We start from the raw sequence: 18,878 nt of genomic DNA on the forward strand, positions 1-18,878 counted from the left end.
GTGCTGGGGTCCTAGTCTTTATTACCTGCCCGTTACTCTGGTCCCAAAGAAAGAAATTTCTGCCCCCAGCTCAGCCACTCCCTCTCACCCTGCACTCATCCCTCCCAGTGAGCAGTGGCAAATATGATCATCCAGAGTCTGACAGTCACTGGGCCAGCAATGCACATTTGCTCATTTCTTACATCACGTAGTAGAAATTGGCCAAGGTTTGTTGAATAATTGCATCAAACCCTATACATCGTTGAACCCCCTGAGGTCTTCCAGGTTAGATGAAACTCTGCCTTAGGGTCTCCAGGGAATATTATCAAGTAAGTATTATCTTCTGGTGCCATAACTAGAGGTCATGTGATGCTTCACTTGAATCAGACACTGCTTATTCCACTCTTTACCATTTTTCCTCCAGAACTGAGGCCACTTGATCTTCCCTGGAAGTCATAGCTGGGACCAACCTTTGCTGGAAAAGGGAGGGATTCAGATGCCTAGTCCAACACTCTGAGATTCAACATCAAGTCACTTTTCCATTAATCTCTATTCATATCTCTAACTTTCTGGTCCCAGCTCTCATCATTTAACAGCTTGGATCCCAAAAGCCGATCCATCTGAACCCGAGTTCTAGTAGTTGGCTCCCAAGGCCAAATCCCTTTCTGAGTTACCTGCCTACTACTGTAATTTCCAGAACTGGTAGCTCTGTTTTGCTAGTTCCCCAGCCAATGACTTTGAACCTGAGTCCAGAAGCGTATGTACTTAGCACATGTTAGATGCAAAATAATCATTGATTGATCGATTGATTTAAAAAAACCTGGACTACTATAACGGGTGGCAGGCATCATAGCCAGAGAGGGACCTAGAGTAACCAGAATTCATTCAAATGAGGACTTCCAGGATTCTGAGGGGTCTAGAGGGCAGGGACTGTGTCTTTTTTTTTTATTCTATTGAAGTAGGGTTGATTTACAATGTTGTGTTAATTTCTACTGAACAGCAAAGTGATTCAGTTTTATATATATGTGTGTGTGTGTGTGTGTGTGTGTGTATATATATATATATATATATATATATATATATATATATATATATTCTTTTTCAGATTCTTTTCCATTATGGTTTATCAGAGGATTTTTTAAAACTTTTTATTTTATATTGGAGTATAGTTGATTAAAAATGTTGTGTTGATTGACATACATACACTAATATGTATAAAATAGGTAACTAAGAAGAACCTGCTGTATAAAAAAAATGAAATAAAATTCAAAAAAATGTGTTAATTTCAGGTGTATAACAAAGTGATTAAGTTATATATCAATATATATATGTATCAATATCTACTCTTTTTCAAATTCTTTTCCCAATTAGGCTGTTACAGAATATTGAGCAGACAGTTCCCTGTGCTATACAGTAGGTCCTTGTTGGTTATCCATTTTAAATATGGCAGTGTGTGCATGTCCATCCCAAACTCCCTAACTACTGAGTGAAGTCAGTCAGACAGAGAAAGAGAAATATCTAAAAAAAAAAAAAAATGATACAAATGAACTTATTTGCAAAACAGAAACAGACTCACAGACTTAGAGAATGAACTTATGGTTACCAGAGGGGGAGCGAGAGTTAGGAACTGTGTCTTACTGATCACTGCTGCTTCTCTGCCTGGCACCATGCCTGGCACCCAGGATGCTCTTTACAATTTGATAAAGGAATGGATTTACAAATGGCAGCTAAGGCTCTTCAACCCACTGGCAGACTCTCTCCCTGAAGCCGCCTACCTCCCTGCTGGCCGATTAGCTCTGAGTACCTCCGACCCCAGGATTCCCATTGCCGTGCTGTGCCAAACTACTCTGGCCCACGACTACCGCCCTTGACCTTCCATCCTCCCAAAGATGTTAACTGTGAACCAGAACCCCTTCCTGTGGTCACAGGCATAACCTTTGGAGCCTGTGCACTGTCAGCCCCCTGAACAGACAGAAGCTTCATTATGATATGAGTGCCTCCCATCCCCACCACGTTGTCCCACCCCAGACAACTGGGCTGATCAGACGGTGTACCACTGGCTGCCACCAGGAGCAATTCAACAACCTCCCCCAAAGGATCTTCTCTAGCCTCCATGTCTCATGTTGCTTCAGCCGATCCTCTCATGGAACACAACTTCAGAAGATTTCAGGGTTCTAATCTGCATCTTCTAAAGGAACTTGTTTCTACATGACATTCACAGGGGATCATATACCACACTGAACACATCAGATATGATTTTATTTTTTTGTAACAAACATCAATTCCATCCACAAACATTTATCGAGAGCCTGCTAGGTTCCAAGTGCTGTGATAGGCCAGCAGGTAATAAACTTCTTGTTAGCAAGGGCAGGGTTTTACTACTTTAATATCCACCTTACTCCTATTACAGTGTTGGGCTATTGACCACAATCACTGTTACACCAAACTAAGGAGTAAAGAGTCTGGGTCAGATAAAGAGTCAGATAAAGATTCTTTCTGTTTCCCCCAACAAGTAGGAGTTGCAGGTTGGTGTGATGGGGTTACCTTTGGCGTCACCATTGCCACAGCTGGCACTGAAGATGAATGGAACATCAGGCTCAGGAGTAATGAGATGCCCAACACCCATCAAGCTGTTTGAGGCAGCCCATCCCTACAATAACTTCTTGTGTAAACTGGGTATAAGGCAATTTCTGCAACTCAAAAATCAAGACTTCTAAGCAAAATTCCTATTTCCAAACAAGCAAGTTGGAGATGATAATTTCACTTCAACTCTCATCCTGAACCATCCCCAGGGCATACATGGGCTCCAGAAAGCCCGGCTCTGCCAGCAACAATGTCCTTAGACCTGCCCTTGCTGTCAGGAGACACTGACAGACTTATAGGCTGGATGCTGCTCTGGAATGTTCAATCCACAAAATAAGCAGTGGTCAAAATCAAAATTTGCATGAGAAAAACATCCAAAATAATCCATAACCATGTCTTATTATAACTGGTGGTGTACAGTGGCTCCCAGAAAAAAAAAAAAAGACGTTCCACCCCTTTCCAAACAGCCTGTTAACACCAAAGCATGGAGCTGCCCTGTTTGGAATGAGGTATTTAGATTTTCATGATTACCGTCTTTTTCTGTGCAGGAGAAACTGCTTAGAAAAAGTCCTCATCCCTCATCTCAAGTTCTGACTAAACTATTAAAAACAGTAGCTAACAATTTAGGGTATTTCCTAACTGCCAGGTAGTGTGCTAAACTCATAACCCTCACAACAACTCTATAATGAAGGTACAATTATTAGACCTATTGTCCAGATGAGAAAATTGAGAAAGATGTACCAGCTTACCTAGGATTATACAGCTAGTATGGAGTATAGCCAGTATTCGAATGGAGGTAATTGGATGACAAAGCTCACACTTTTAACCATTATTCTCAAGTGCCCCACTAAGCTCCACAGTAAAAAAATATGTCTTTTTTATCCTGAAGGGCAAGGGAACTAATCTTCATTGACCCCTTACTAGCTGCCAGTCTCTTTACATGTACCGCTTCATTTAATCCACACTGTAATCTCCTTGAGGTCAGGAACTATCTTTTAAAAATTTCTATCCACAGCACTTAGCAGTGTTTGAAATGTATTAAGTTTCCAATTCGATCAACACTTGTTGACCTAGCAATCCCACTCCTGGGCATATATCCGGAGAAAACCATAATCCAAAAAGATACATGTACCTCAAAGTTCATTGCAGCACTATTTACAATAGCCAAGACATAGAAGCAACCTAAATGTCCATCGATGGAAGATGGATAAAGAAGATGTGGTATGTATATACAATGGAATATTACTCAGACATAAAAAGAACGAAATAATGCCATTTGCAGCAACACGGGTGGGCCTAGAGGTTGTCATACTGAGTGAAGTAAGTCAAACAGAGAAAGACAAATATCATATGATGTCGCTTATATGTGGAATCTAAAAAACGGTACAAATGAACCTATTTACAAAACAGAAACAGAGTCACAGACGTAGAAAACAAACTATGGTTACCAAGTGGGAAAGGGAAAGGAGGGATACATTGGGAGATTGGGACTGACATATACACATTACTATATATAAAATAGATAACTAATGAGAAGCTACTGTATAGCACAGGGAACTCTACTCAATATTCTGTAATAGCCTATATGGGAATAGAATCTAAAAAAGAGTGGATATAGGTATACGTATAACTGATTCACTTTGCTGTACAGCAGAAACTAACACAACATTGTAAATCAACTATATTCCAATAAAAATTAGTTAAAAAATAAAATTACCAAACCAAAAAAGAAAATCAATGCTTGTTGAATGAATGAATCAAATTGTACCGCCAGATATGAACCTACTGCCACCTACCTTAGCCTCACTCTTGACAGTGGGACTAGCTGCCTTCTAATTAAGACAGAGGTGCCTTACAGCTCTGTTATCGTCAGTTCCATAGTATCATATTCTGTGGACTTTTCATAAGTTCTTGCCAGATTCCTTGCTTTTGTGATTATGCAAAGTACAAACATATCATTTTGTCACTTGGCAACTTTATGATAAATCTTGAGAGTGTAAACCAATGTTCTACCAACCTTAAAGGTGGGAAAGAGATTGTGTTTTCTCTGTAGATAGGTCTGTGCAGATGCAATCTGAGGATAGTTGTTAGCATGCATTTCTGTAATCCATCCCTGTGTGATATAAGTGCTTTCATTAACTAAATCACTGTTTAGTAAAAAATATTCAATCGTCTTGACTCATAGAGATGGAAGGATTGCAGAGGAATGTTCTTTATTGCTACTGTGAGTCATGGTGAAATCACTGGTACCTAAGTGGCCCATATTTTGGCTCTTATGGCATAAATAGTTGATACAAAATTACATTCAAAGACAGGAACAGAAATTTACTAATTCCTAAGTTCTCTGAGTTTCATACCCAAAATAGAAAGATTCAGTACAGTGTTTCTAATTCAAGTATGTGAATGCTGACTGCATGTTTTAAATGCATCAGGGTTTGAAATTAAAGTCTATATGGACAAATTATTATTTATATATTCTTATACTTAAATTCTTTGTAGACTTTTCTCTTTTAATACAGCTGAATCCTTCAACAAATCTTGGCAAGGCTATCAATTTTCCTATGCCCTTTCTGCCACGGCTGAACACATCAAATACCTATTTAAACAGTGTAAAATATTTTTATTTAGCTAAATAATTTAGAGAGTTAAACATACCATATTTGGCAAGCAGTTTTTGATCTTGCTCTTATTCCTTAATACTATATTGTAAGCATATTCCCATGCCACTAAAACTGTTGACGAATATGGATGATACTCTATAATTTCTATCATTTACTTACTTGTTGCCCTATTCTTGGATATGAAGGATATCCAAGGTTTGTTTTTTTTTTTACTATTATAAATGACACTATGATGAATATCATTCTATGTCCATATCTGATCCTTCTTTGATAAAAACTTGCAAGGAACCAAATTGCTAAATAAAAGGTAATGAATGTTTTTAAGGTTTTTGACTAAACAGCTAAATTGTGTTCCAGTTACCTGCCATGGAATCAAATTACCCGACTTCTCTCCTCCTGCTGATGTCCATTGTCTGTACCAGATAATTAGGAATCTAATTTTATGTCATATTATTTTCCTTCTGCTTCCCTCTCCTTGTGGCTTGTTTCCTAGTGTATTTTGTGATTGTGGTTTGTGAGCTCTTGGTCAACTAAGCATTGTGGAAATGGTGTGAAGCTTGGACTGAGGTTCCACTTCCAGAAAGAGTTTGCTCTGGATCATGCCAGTACCCCATGGTGCTCCAATCCAGAACCACTGTAAGTTATTTGTTTGGCTAAATAAGTGGCATAAATTCTACGCCCAACCTGCATGAGGATGGGACTATGGTTATGAATTTTTATAGGCAGTCTTTTTCCATCCACAGCCTAAGAGGAAACAGGTAAGTTTCCTTATTCCTTTTAATGACAGTTTTTTTTTCCCCATAGCTTTCCCTCTTACTAGGGTGCAACCCTTTGTCTAGGGTTTATGTGACATACCTAGGCATTAAAACCCAAGGCCCTGGTGCCAGTTCCCAGGAGGTTGCCTTGCCATCCTCATGTCTAATTGTCAAGATAAACCACATTCATTTAAAGGGGTCTCAGTGGTCCAGCAGATGAGGGGAGAAAGGCTTGTTCCAGTCTTCTTCACACCCCCCACTCCTACTTTCCAGGTCAATGAGAGACATCAACTCAGTCAACAGCAGGATACCAGATGATATCTCCCCTGTCCACCTGGAGACCAGAGCACTACCCCCAAAGCCCTAGGACACTGACAAAAGCCCTGAGGTCAGCAGTGGCTTTGGCGCCTATTTACCACTCTGGTGTCCAACTCCCTCTGGCTTTGGCTCTGAGGGATTTCTCACGTTTTTGAAATTTCAGCTAGACATTTAAAGGGATGTATCTAATTTTGTCCCTCTGATTTGTAGGTGTTCTGCAATGGAAGAGTTTTCAGGATATCTTGTCTGCCATATTGCCAGAAGTGGTCCCATCTGTCACCTCTAGACCTCTTGTCACTCTCCCTCACTCTCCAGAAGTGCTGGCACCCAGCTCACAGTTCTACGTCCACTCCAAGCCCTCTCATCATTCTGGGCCACTACATCATGGATGTGGGTGACCCATACAACATCTTAGCCTCTCAACTCCTTGAATTTCTCATTTTTAGTGACATTTATCTTCACGTTCTTTCAGCAACCCACTACGGGCCTTTTCCACCACATCAATGGCACCAACTTTACAAACGATTAAATCCATCTTGTTACTCTTGGACCGCAATCTCTTATATTTCCAATTCTCTTATTCAGTTACCTCTAGTCTTCCCTTTCCCTCCTGTCTAGTCTACATCCTAGAGTCCATACTTCACACTCTCAATCCACCCATTTTGCCCAAACACCTTTCAGTTGCACCTGCCTGAACAAAAACACCATAGGGAGTCCAACAGTCTGCCTTTTTCACACCTTCCCCTGATCTTCTGGGAAAAATCCACATAAACTATGTAGATGGTACCTCTTATATTCAAGTTCTGTATCTGGTTGCTCTAAATGGCTCGGCAATGCTTTTAGTTCTCCATAGTTAAATCTCTCTTCCGTGAAACACAACAATCATTTCAAACCTTCTCCAGCAAACTGTGACTCTCTCCACACCCCTTTACAAAAGAATTGTCCTCCTACCTCCTAGAAGAAGCGAAAGCCATCAGAGGAGAACTCCTGCAGCTTTCCTGCGGCCGAATTTCAACCGAACCCCATTGTGGCAGTCAGCCTCGTAAGATGGTCCCTAATGGTCCCTCTTCAAAGGATTCACACTCTTGTACAGTCACCTTCCTTTGGGCTGGGCCATATGACTCCCTTCTACTGATTAGAGTTCAGCAGAAGTGCCAGGATAGATCACCTCTGAGGTCAGGTTACACAAAGACAGTGACATTCACCTTGCTGGCCCTCTCTTGCTTTCTCTCCGGCTCCCTCTGCCATGTTTTGAGCTGCCCTGTGGAGAGACCAATACGGCAGGAAACTGAGGGGTGGTGTGTCGGCCAGCGGCCAGCCAGAAACCGCGATTCCCAGTCCAACAGCTCACCGATGACAGAATCCTGCCAACAACATCGTGAGTGAGCTTGGAAGCAGGTCCTTCCCGCGTTGAGGGTGGAGATGCTACAGCCCTGGCACATACCTGGATTGCAACCTCTGAGACATTCTGAGCCAGAGGACCCGGATAAGATGCCTGGATTCCTGACCACAGAAATAACAAACACATTGTTTCAGGCAGCTCCATTTTGGGGTAATTTGCTGTTACACAGCAATAGATGATACATACACAGGCCCACGCACTCTTCCTGCCACCATCCCTGTTGCAATGGGAAAGGAGCGTCTCCCAGCCTGGGGCACGTTCCATCACCTGGGGGAGAGGCCCCTTTCCTTTCCACCTTCCCAGGTCCTAGTCTGTCCCCCACAAACAAGCTCCATCTCCGAGATCTCGCTTGACTTGCAGCCTCCTTCTGCTTTCTCATCACACGTGTCCACTCACCTCTTTTTTTTCGTTTTTTGTGGTACATGGGCCTCTCACTGTTGTGGCCTTTCCCGTTGCAGAGCACAGGCTCCGGACGCGCAGGCTCAGCGGCCATGGCTCACGGGCCCAGCCGCTCCGCAGCATGTGGGATCCTCCTGGACCGGGGCACGAACCCGTGTCCCCTGCATCGGCAGGCGGACTCTCAACCACTGCGCCACCAGGGAAGCCCCCACGCACCTCTTTTAAGAGTATAAACCAAGTGAAGACAGGAGCCACGCTGATCGGGTTAATTGTTTTATCCTCAGTTCCTACCACCATCCTTTGAACATAAAAGGCCCTTAATAATAATAATGTGGTGAATAAATGAATAAATACCAGGAATGGATATTTTAAAAGTTTTTTAAGATAGTCTATTTCTTTGGTGTGGGTTTGCACTGCCATATCACCCATTTTAGACCTGAAATATGAAAATCTAGTTTAAAACTATACACATAAGAGTAATTTGCTGAAATTGGTGTTTTTGCTGGGTTGTTGTAGATGTTGTTTTCTACTAAAGACACACTCCCTCCAAATGAAAATATTTTCCATCCTTCAGCCTGGACCTCTGCTAGCCAATAAGCCTCCTCATGCAAAATTTTTAAAGGGGTCGCTTTTCTTCTTGGCAGCTTCCTAGTTTGGCAAGCAGTGTATAGGCTGGATTTCAGGCCATACTCCCTCCCAGGACCAGTGCTCTTGTGCAGTGAACAACCTATACATCCTTACATTACTACCCTGCTCAACCCTTCATACAGGGAAAGCCGAGGGCCAGACATTTGCTCTCTTGAGTTCTGGGCTCCCTTGCCTCCCTGAAGAAAGACAAGGGCCAACAAGAGTTAAATTAGAGGGCTTCCCTGGTGGCGCAGTGGTTAAGAGTCCGCCTGCCGATTCAGGGGACACGGGTTCGTGCCCCGGTCCGGGAAGATCCCACATGCTGCGGAGCGGCTGGGCCCGTGAGCCATGGCCGCTGAGCCTGCGCGTCCGGAGCCTGTGCTCTGCAACGGGAGAGGCCACAACAGTGAGAGGCCCACGTACCGCAAAAAAAAAAGAGTTAAATTAGATCATCCAAGAAGTGGGGAGATGAAGGATGATGTCTTTGTACTGAAAAGGGGGAATGGATAAATCTGGCTATGGCTTCCCTACCCTAGGCCATGAGGGTGGCAGGTCTGGGGGTGCATCTCCAGCAGCCACAGAGCCCCACACATGCTCGGTGAAGGAGCAACAGTCATTGTGAGCAAAAGGAACAAAGAATGCGGCTCCTTCCCCCACTGTGCCTGCACTGCTCCTGCTGTGACCCACAGGAGGGAGAGTGGGCCTGGTAAGGAGGTTGATCATGATGGTCTCCCCGGTGCTGGCAAATAAATGAGGGATAGGGTGCCTTGGACCAGACTTAGATTAATTCAGAAAGATAAATAACCAGACTTCACCTGCACAGTATATTATAACATTATATCCATACCTACATTCCCCTCACTAAACCTCCCATGTATCCCTTGTTTCTACTTGCACTCCTTTGTAAGCCTTTGCTGAGGCTCTATTTCATATTTAAGCTACCTAAATAGGTGCTTCAGGGCTTTCCCTGCATCTCTCTTATCTCATTTTTTCCCCCATCTATTATATAATTACCAGATTAATCTCTTTAAAACATGACTTTCAGGATAGCCCTGTGGTACCCAAACATTTTTAACTGCTCCCCACTGATAAGAGGCTGTAGCTCAGTCTTCACCTGGGTTTAGGCCTTGCCTACTGGGTCTCAATGTATATGTTCTGCTTCCTCTCCCATTGCCTTAACCTGTGATTCCAGCAAAACTGAAAATTTACCTGGAGCTCTCTCCTCTCAATGCCTCTGCCCAACCCATTTCTTGGGTTGAGATTTTTTACACATCTTTATTTATTTATTTATTTAATCAAAATCTTATACAAAATGTTATACAACATATTAATGGTTAAACATTAACATTAAAATTTTCCCTTCTCCCAAAGCCTTTCCTAACTCCTTTAACCCCTAAAGTCCCTTCTCATCTTTTATATTATTTGTGATCACAATTTAATTTCCCTACATTACGTAATAATTTATTTTAAAATGCTGAGGCCCTTGACTGTGAGTTCCTAGGGGCAGGAACCAGAACAACTGTCTACAGTTTCACATCTTCCGTGTTGCCTAGCACAGGGTTTTGCACAAAAGCAAAATAAAATGATTGATCGACTGAGTCTTCCTTTTACCAGAAGAGTCACCATAACAAAATTCTTGGTGGACTTAAAATATGACTTTGAGGACTTCCCTGGTGGCGCAGTGGTTGAGAGTCCTCCTGCCGATGCAGGGGACACGGGTTCGTGCCCCGGTCCGGGAAGATAACACATGCCGTGGAGTGGCTGGGCCCGTGAGCCATGGCCGCTGAGCCTGTGCGTCTGGAGCCTGTGCTCCACAACCGGAGAGGCCACAACAGTGAGAGGCCCGCGTACCACAAAACAAACAAACAAACAAACAAAATATGACTTTGAAAATAAAAAAATATTGTTCCATTCAACTTCTCAAATAAAAGTTCACTTGATTTTAAAGTTTAATCACAAACTATGAAATATGCATCTTATCAAAATTAAAGGATATAAATACATAATCTGATATAGAAGTCTTTTGTTTTGTGTGTTTGTATATGTGTGCATCTGTGTTACTGAGTCTGAAGTATAATTTACCTACAACATAAGCTGTGGTAGAAAATCCAGCCCTCTGTCAAGAATTTTAGGTTACCAACTTTAAAAGGAACAAATATTACCTCTGTTGACTTATGTTTTAAAACCGAAAAGCTAAATATTAGAAATAAATTTCTCACTTGCAGGCGTTTAGGTAGTAATGAAACACTATTCTAAAAGTTAATAGATGTAAAGTCTGTTAAACATTTTTGTTTTCAAAACAGCTCATTCTTGAATGAACACAACTCAGCAAATTGTCTTTTACAGGAATAGAAAATTACCCTTTGACTTGTAAAATATGTAAACCAGAAAATGTGGGAGAAAGGAACCCTTCCAGAGCCAGGTCATGAGAGCCCAGTGTCATTCATACAGCAGCCTTTCTCACTAGTCACACCCTGGGTGTAAGGAAGAGAATCAGGCTTGGGTTGCAAATCCTATCACATGAAGAGCAATCTAATGTGAAGACACCAAGTTTGGAGATGCTCCAAATTTCCGGCCAACATAAAGAAAGGCCCTATGGGGCTTCCCTGGTGGCGCAGTGGTTGAGAGTCCGCCTGCTGATGCAGAGGACGCGGGTTCGTGCCCCAGCCCGGGAAGATCCCACATGCCGCGGAGCGGCTGGGCCCGTGAGCCATGGCCGCTGAGCCTGCGCGTCCGGAGCCTGTGCTCCGCTACGGGAGAGGCCACAACAGTGAGAGGCCCGCGTACCACAAAAAAAAAAAAAAAAAAAAAAGAAAGGCCCTGTGAATATATAGCTTATAACATCTACGTCAGCTGTGTTGGACATTGATTTAAAAGAGATTCAATTTAACCAAGGACATTGGCTTGCTCTGACATATCTCATTCCAGAAATGTGATTATGCCCTATTAGCTGAAAACAGGGACCTTTTAAAAGTTTCTAAAATCTTTTTAAACAATTGTTCACAGCCTGGACACAGACTCTATTTTTCTAAATTGAAAACAAATGTCCACTTAGAAAGACTTAATGTACTTAAGAATCAATTGTATTCTGAAAACAATTTACCCCAAGAGGGACTGGATTTTTATTTTAACAAAACAGTCCAATAATGGTTTTAATAGATTGGAAGATAAATAAACATTAAGTAGTTAAAAACAAAAAGTCATTCATCTAATATTGCTTCTCAAGGACGGTAGTACTTTACAAGAGGAAAAAACTCAAAACAACGCATTTACAGGTACATCCATCTTTTCAATATAAGCTATTAAGTACAAACAACGTCTCCTTTGTGGCTAACATTTGCTGATCAGTATAAGCACTATGCCATCTAGTGGCCAAACTTCAAACAGCAACTATGGAGAGATTTTTTCGGCAAGCCCATCTTTCTGAATGCCATCTGGCTTCTGAAAGTAGATTATTACCAAGAATATAAAGGACAGATTGTTTATATATGAATTATTCTGCACCATAACATTTCCAGGTGTCTTAGGAAATTAAGATCAGGTGCCTAAAAATGTCATACAAACTATATAAAACAATTTTTACAACACAGGTACGGATAGGAATGAGTTGACCGACATATTTTTAAGACTTTTGGTAAACGAGAAAGCTAAAGATATCTTATTGGCCTGGGGCTAAGAATTATGACATTCATAGACTCTACAGTTCAAATGGAGGAAAACACTGGCAGATATAAAGTCAAACATGAAAGTATGAAAATATATGCAAGAAAATAATTTATTGGTTGGAAATGTTTTCAGAGTTGTCAATGATTATTTATTTATTTGCCTAATTATAGCTCTAAATTATGTTCCAAAAGGATATTTTGTTGGAATTAACTAGCCAAGTAAATATTGAGAAATCTAATCCAACCATTATACCTAGCCACTCTGTAGAAATAAAGAAAACTCTGGCCAAATTTTACAGGTCACTATTAAAAGTGTTATTTTTACATTTGGGAAAGGAGGTGTTTCTTTTTTTGTTTTTTGTTTTGTTAACACCATTCTATTACCCAAAAAAGCAAATGGCAGAAGGCCACCTGTTAGATTTAGAACTGAAATGAAATATCCGTATGAGACAGTGCCTCATTGTTCATGGTTCTTTTCAATATTGCTATTGAAGAGGTCCTGGTTTGTTTGAAAAATATTTACATCAAATTTCCAATGCAACCAACTCTAGGAGCTGCTGCTTTTTTAGTGTTACTAAAGAACATAAAAATATTTTGAAATTTTAAACATGTCAATAATTATTTTGAGTATTTATAAAGTGATTCAACCTAAAGAAAATGCAGGTGATCGTAAAAAGAAATTTCAAGTAAACTCAATGTCTTTGCTGAGGTGAAAAAAAATGTATCTATAATTTAAAAAAACTGAATTCTATAGGAGCTTGTATGTTGAGAGAGATAAAACCTACTTACGGAGCTAAAAGAAGATACAGGCAGATCTTTTATTGCAATTCACTTTATTGTGCTTCACAGGTACTGCGGTTTTTTTGTTTGTTTGTTTGTTTACAAATTGAAGGTTTGTGGCAACTGAGTCGAGCAAGTCTATCAACGACATTTTTCCAACAGCATTTGCTTACTTCATGTCTCTACGTCACATTTTCGTAATTCTTGCAATATTTCAAGTTTTTTCATTATTTCTATATTTATAATGATGATCTGTGATCAGTGATCTTTGATATTACTACTATACTCACTGAAGGCTCAGATGATGGTTAGCATTTTTTAAGCAATAAAGTATTTTTAAATTAAGGCACGTGCATTGTTATTTTTGATATAATGCTATTGCACACTTAACAGACTACAGTGTAAACATAACTTTTTTATGCAATGGGAAACCAAAACTCATGTGACTCACTTTATCACAATATCACTTTATTGTGGTGGTCTGGGACTGAACCAGCAATATCTCCTGTACTTTAAACATGAACATTTAAAGTAGGGTTGAGGACAAACCCTAAGGTGACCTACAGTGATTTCCCACCTCCTGATGTCCGTGCCTTTGTGTCGTCCCCTACTCTTGGGTGAAAATTGGACCTGTGACTTGATAGCCAGCAGAATGTGTTAAAGTGGATAGGGTATCCCTCTGTGATTATGTTATATTCTATAAGACAGTTTCAGCAGACTAGAGCAAGAGATCCTCCTTTCTGGGTTAAGGAAGTGAGCAGTCAGGCTGAGGAAGCCCATTGTAAGCAGCCTTTGATCAACAGCCAGCAAAAAGTTGGAGCCCTCAGTCATACAGCCCCTGAAAAGCAATTCTGCCAATAAGGTGAATGAGCTTAGAAGTAGACTCTGCCCCAGCTAAGCCTCCAGGTGAGAACACAGCCCACTGATACCTTTTGCAGCCTGGCAAGACCCTAAGCAGAGAGTTGAGTTGTCTCAGGCTTCTGATTCAGGGAGGTTGTGATTTGTTTTAGCTGCTAAATTTGTGGTAGTTTGTGATGCAGGAATATAAAACTAATATAGGCAGCATGGTAAATAAAATTCACAATTCTACAAACACATATAGAGAACTAGATCCAGGTCTGAGCCTGGCCTACAGTAGGCCCTGACAGCATAAATAAATGGATGTGCTATGCCCTATACTAAAATCAGAAAGGCAGGTAAGAGTTTAATGTACAGTTCCAAGGACATCATAATCTATTTGAGGAAAAATGGGCATGTGATTAACTCTGATGAATAACTAAAATAAACGTTAACAGAGGTACAAGTAACATGACAGAGTGCACGGAAAACGGTCTGAATCAATAGAAATCTTTGCAAGCTACAGAAAATCCAAATAAAAAATAATTAGGAAAAAAAAAGACTGGGGAGGAATTCACTGATTCACAAAACTTTAGTCTGGAGGTCGGGCTGGCCTCAAGAGTAGTTGCATCCATCCTCAGGGCCACAGGGGTCAGAGGATACCATGAAATACGAAGAAATTGCTCTTCCATAAGCCCCAGTGAAAGTCTCCATGCATCTCATTGGCCAGATTGGATCACAGACACACCCTTCAACCAAGCTCCATGCCATAGCCAATCAGAGATCAGCCCTGGAGCAAAGAATAGGTGATTCCCTCTAAACCACACAGATGATAATGCTGCATAGAGGGGGTATTTCCACAGGAAAATCTAAGGGTAATTGGTGGAGTTAAGGGAAATCAGTGTAAAGGTGGTCACCAACCAATGCTGACCACAGGGCCTTGCTAATTTTAAGTGGGGAGATCATGGATGTAATATATAATGAAATACAATGTATGAGGAAATTATACATATACCCGCATAAAGGGTATATGAGAACACTGTGTATACTAGGTTCCCAATAGTTTGGTAAATATAAAATTATTTGAAATTAAAAATTAAAAACATTTCATTTTGTACTCTGGATTAGACATGATGAAGACCAACCTTCCACAGATTAAAAAAAATGTGATAATAAAAAATAGATTTGTAGCAGTAAGGTTTGTGAATTTCAAAAGAAACCACTGTTTGAGCCTGAAATCAATTTCTATAAGAAACACAGCCTTGGGGACTTCTCTGGTGGCGCAGTGGTTAAGAATCCGCCTGCCAATGCAGGGGACACGGGTTCAAGCCCTGGTTCAGGAAGATCCCACATGCCGCGGAGCAACTAAGCCCGTGTGCCACAACTACTGAGCCCACGTGCCGCAACTACTGAGCCCATGTGCCGCAACTACTGAAGCCCGCGTGCCGCAACTACTGAAACCCGCACGCCTAGAGCCCCTGCTCTGTAACAAGAGAAGCCACTGCAGCGAGAAGCCCGCACACTGCAACGAAAACCCCTGCTCGCCACAACTAGAGAAAGCCCGTGCAACAACGAAGACCCAACGCAGCCAAAAATAAATAAATTAAAATAAATAAATTTAAAAAAAAAAAAGAAACACACTTGCTCTCTTTGGGAAAAAAAATAATGTGATTGGGTTACATCTGATGGAGGCATTTAGACCCTCTAGATTTGACCAAGAAACTTCTGGTCCACTGCAGTGTTGAGCTGTATATATTGATTGAATCGACTAGAAAATTGGCGCAAGAGTCAGAGAAACAGAGATGCTATACCAGGAATTCAGCAAAGGGTGGAGGTGTCAGGATAATATATGAGGTGAGAGGAATTTAGGCCAGTGAGAAGGTAAATTGCAGAAGAGGAACATCAGAGAAAATTTATATGAGGCAGAAAATAATTTTTTAGCAAGAACAAAGTCTAAAAGCAAGGAAAAGTCTAAAAGATATTGACTCTGTGGTTAGGTACAAAAAAGAAATAGAGAAATAAGAAAGAGCACAGCAGATCTTTTGGTGAAAACCCTAATTGTGTGGCTTCCCTTTTTTTTTAACCATATAGAACAACATAAAATATGTTTTTTTTGTAATCTGACATGTTGGCCGACCAATGTTTCATAATTAATCAAGTACTATATATGGTAGGAAAATATCCAATGTCTCCTACATAAACATCCCACAAGGTAAATACCATTTTTTAAAGAATGTGAATAGAATGTTATAAACATAACATGAAAACAATACTGAAACGAGGGCCCTAGCAGAAGTGGCTGATTTCAGGATGGGGACAGGGAACACAAGATGAACCTGGAACGTCATACGGTGCCAGAAAATAAGGAAGTGCTTTAAAAAAAATGATGGGGACAGGTCAAAAGGATATAGGAGCCAACTTGAACGATCTCTCAATAGCCAAATATGCAGCAATTTGGGCAACAAAATAATAACAGTAATGGATTATAACACATAGAATAAAATAAATATTCATGAGTCCATACTGATATAAACAAATAATTGAATGAATAATAAATGGTTCAAAAGAGACAGCTCTTCCCTACAGTGGAATTCCAATTAGTAAAATACAGAAGGAATGACAGAAATAGAAAATCGCCATGTGGCAAGCGCCACAATAATAACTGCTGCAGGCAAGAATTTTTTAAGGCTCTCAGTGGGGTAATTGGCTAACTTTGAATAAGACCTGTATATTAGCTAGTATCATTCTGTCAATGTTCTTTTCCTGGTTTCCATAATTGTACCATGGTTTTGTTAGATGTTATCACTTGGGGAAGCCACGTGAAGGGTATGTGAGAATTCATGTACTAGTTCCACAACAGTTTCATAAGACTAACATTATTTTAGATTAGAAAGTTTTAAATATTTACAAAAAAAAAACCCCATAAATTGCCTCTTCAGGTCTCAGAGTCATTACGATAGATAATAAGCCTCAATCACTACTTCCAGAGCCATCGCTTAGGCTGGGTCAATCAGGGCAACTGTCCTCCACTTGAATTTCAGAGGAAGGGGAGGAGTGCAGGGGAGGGCTCAGAACGACAACCAGAGCAGTAAAGCTGTCACCCTCTGCAAGGCTTGGAATGACACTTGATCCGTCAGAGCGGAAGTCCCTCTACTGGGAAGAGTGGATGAATCGCTCACTTCTCCACAGGCAAATGCACCCCTCTCTGGCCAACATTCTGTGCATTCTTCTTCTACTGTAGACGTCTCTAAAGCTGCTGCTAAATCGACTAATCTCCCTAACAATGTGCGGGTCTTAAGGAGGGAGAGCAAAGGGAGAGGATGAGCGGGAGGGGCTGACACCCCCCGTGTGCTGCGCCCACCACCTCCTCAGGAGCAGCTCTGGGGCTGTACTGAAAAAGCATGACAATGCCAACCAAGAGAAAGCTATGGATAGAACACCTTCCTGGCTACATCGGAAATGAAATATACGATGTTCCCCCACAAGAACAATGCTTATTGTCCATGTTGCCGATAAACACGTTACACCTCATCTCACATCTAATACCCAGCACAGGGAGAGAAGTCAAAGCACCACACTGATGGTATGACGGTGGATACAAAGTCACGTGTGGTTAGGGCCCAGGGGATGGAGCAAAGGAAAAACCAACGGGGCTACACGTATGGCTGAAGTCAGAACAAGAACGACACCGCTTCTGAATATAAGCTCAACAAATCTTTATTTATTTATTTATTTTTTGCGGTACGCGGGCCTCTCCCGTTGCGGAGCACAGGCTCCGGACGCGCAGGCTCAGCGGCCATGGCTCACGGGCCCAGCCGCTCCGCGGCATGTGGGATCTTCCCGGACTGGGGCACGAACCCGTGTCCTCTGCATCGGCAGGCGGACTCTCAACCACTGCGCTACCAGGGAAGCCCCAAATCATCATTTTTAAAATGTCAACGGTGCTCCCAACATTTTAAATTCTTAAATGTCATGATGCCACAAATGTTAATCTTTGGTTGAATCTGATTTGAGCCTAATACACTTACTGCAAACAGAACCTCTTACAAACAGAGAAGAGGGAATTCCCTGGCGGTCCAGTGGTTAGGACTCCACACTTCCAAATGCTGTGGGCCCAGGTTCCATCCCTGGTCAGGGAACTAAGATCCCACAAGCTGTGTGGCACAGCCAAAAAAAAAAAAAAAAAAGAAGAACAACAAAGAAGAATGGGAAAAACATTGCAACTGACCTCAAAGAACTGGACTGGGGCTTATATTGTTTAAGTATTATAATAATTGTTATTATTATAATAATATCACTCTTTCAAAAACATTTATTGAATCTGATGCTAAGCACTGGGTGTCAAAAATGAAAGTCTCGGGGCTTCCCTGGTGGCGCAGTGGTTGAGAGTCCGCTTGCCGATGCAGGGGACACGGGTTTGTGCCCCGGTCTGGGAGGATCCCACATGCCGCAGAGCGGCTGGGCCCATGAGCCATGGCTGCTGAGCCTGCGTGTCCGGAGCCTGTGCTCCGCAACGGGAGAGGCCACAACAGTGAGAGGCCCGCGTATGGCAAAAAAAAAAAAAATGAAAGTCTCCCTGTCTGGTGGGGATCTTCTTTAACAGACATGCCATCAAATGACTTATTATATACAGTTTCCAAGGAGTCAGTCATTTGAATACCACCTCTCTGACTTTTGCCATATCTGTGTACCGATTATACTTTTACCTATTGGATTTTTCTCTTAAATGACTTCATTTTCTCCAAGGTTGCATTAAACGAAATATTTATATAACTACTATGAATGGAAAATGGGAATCACCTGCTATAAGTAGAAGCAAATTATAAATGTAAATAAATATCTAAAATATGAACAAGTCTATCTATATCCCATATAAAATTCTCTCACATACCACTAGTGGTATGTATGCTAC

At 41.3% G+C, this 18,878-nt stretch overlaps 1 protein-coding gene across 3 annotated transcripts in view; it reads right to left on the minus strand.

Moving 5' to 3' along the window:
* PHACTR2 (phosphatase and actin regulator 2) overlaps positions 1-18,878 on the minus strand; it is a gene marked incomplete at both ends in the record, with an annotated part of 271,583 nt that overhangs the window by 219,704 nt on the left and 33,001 nt on the right. The gene's annotated exons all lie outside the window — the stretch shown is intronic.

The sequence above is a fragment of the Mesoplodon mirus genome (assembly GCF_964341445.2).
Source record: "Mesoplodon mirus genome assembly, chromosome: 10".
In the NCBI taxonomy this organism is placed as follows: domain Eukaryota; kingdom Metazoa; phylum Chordata; class Mammalia; order Artiodactyla; family Ziphiidae; genus Mesoplodon; species Mesoplodon mirus.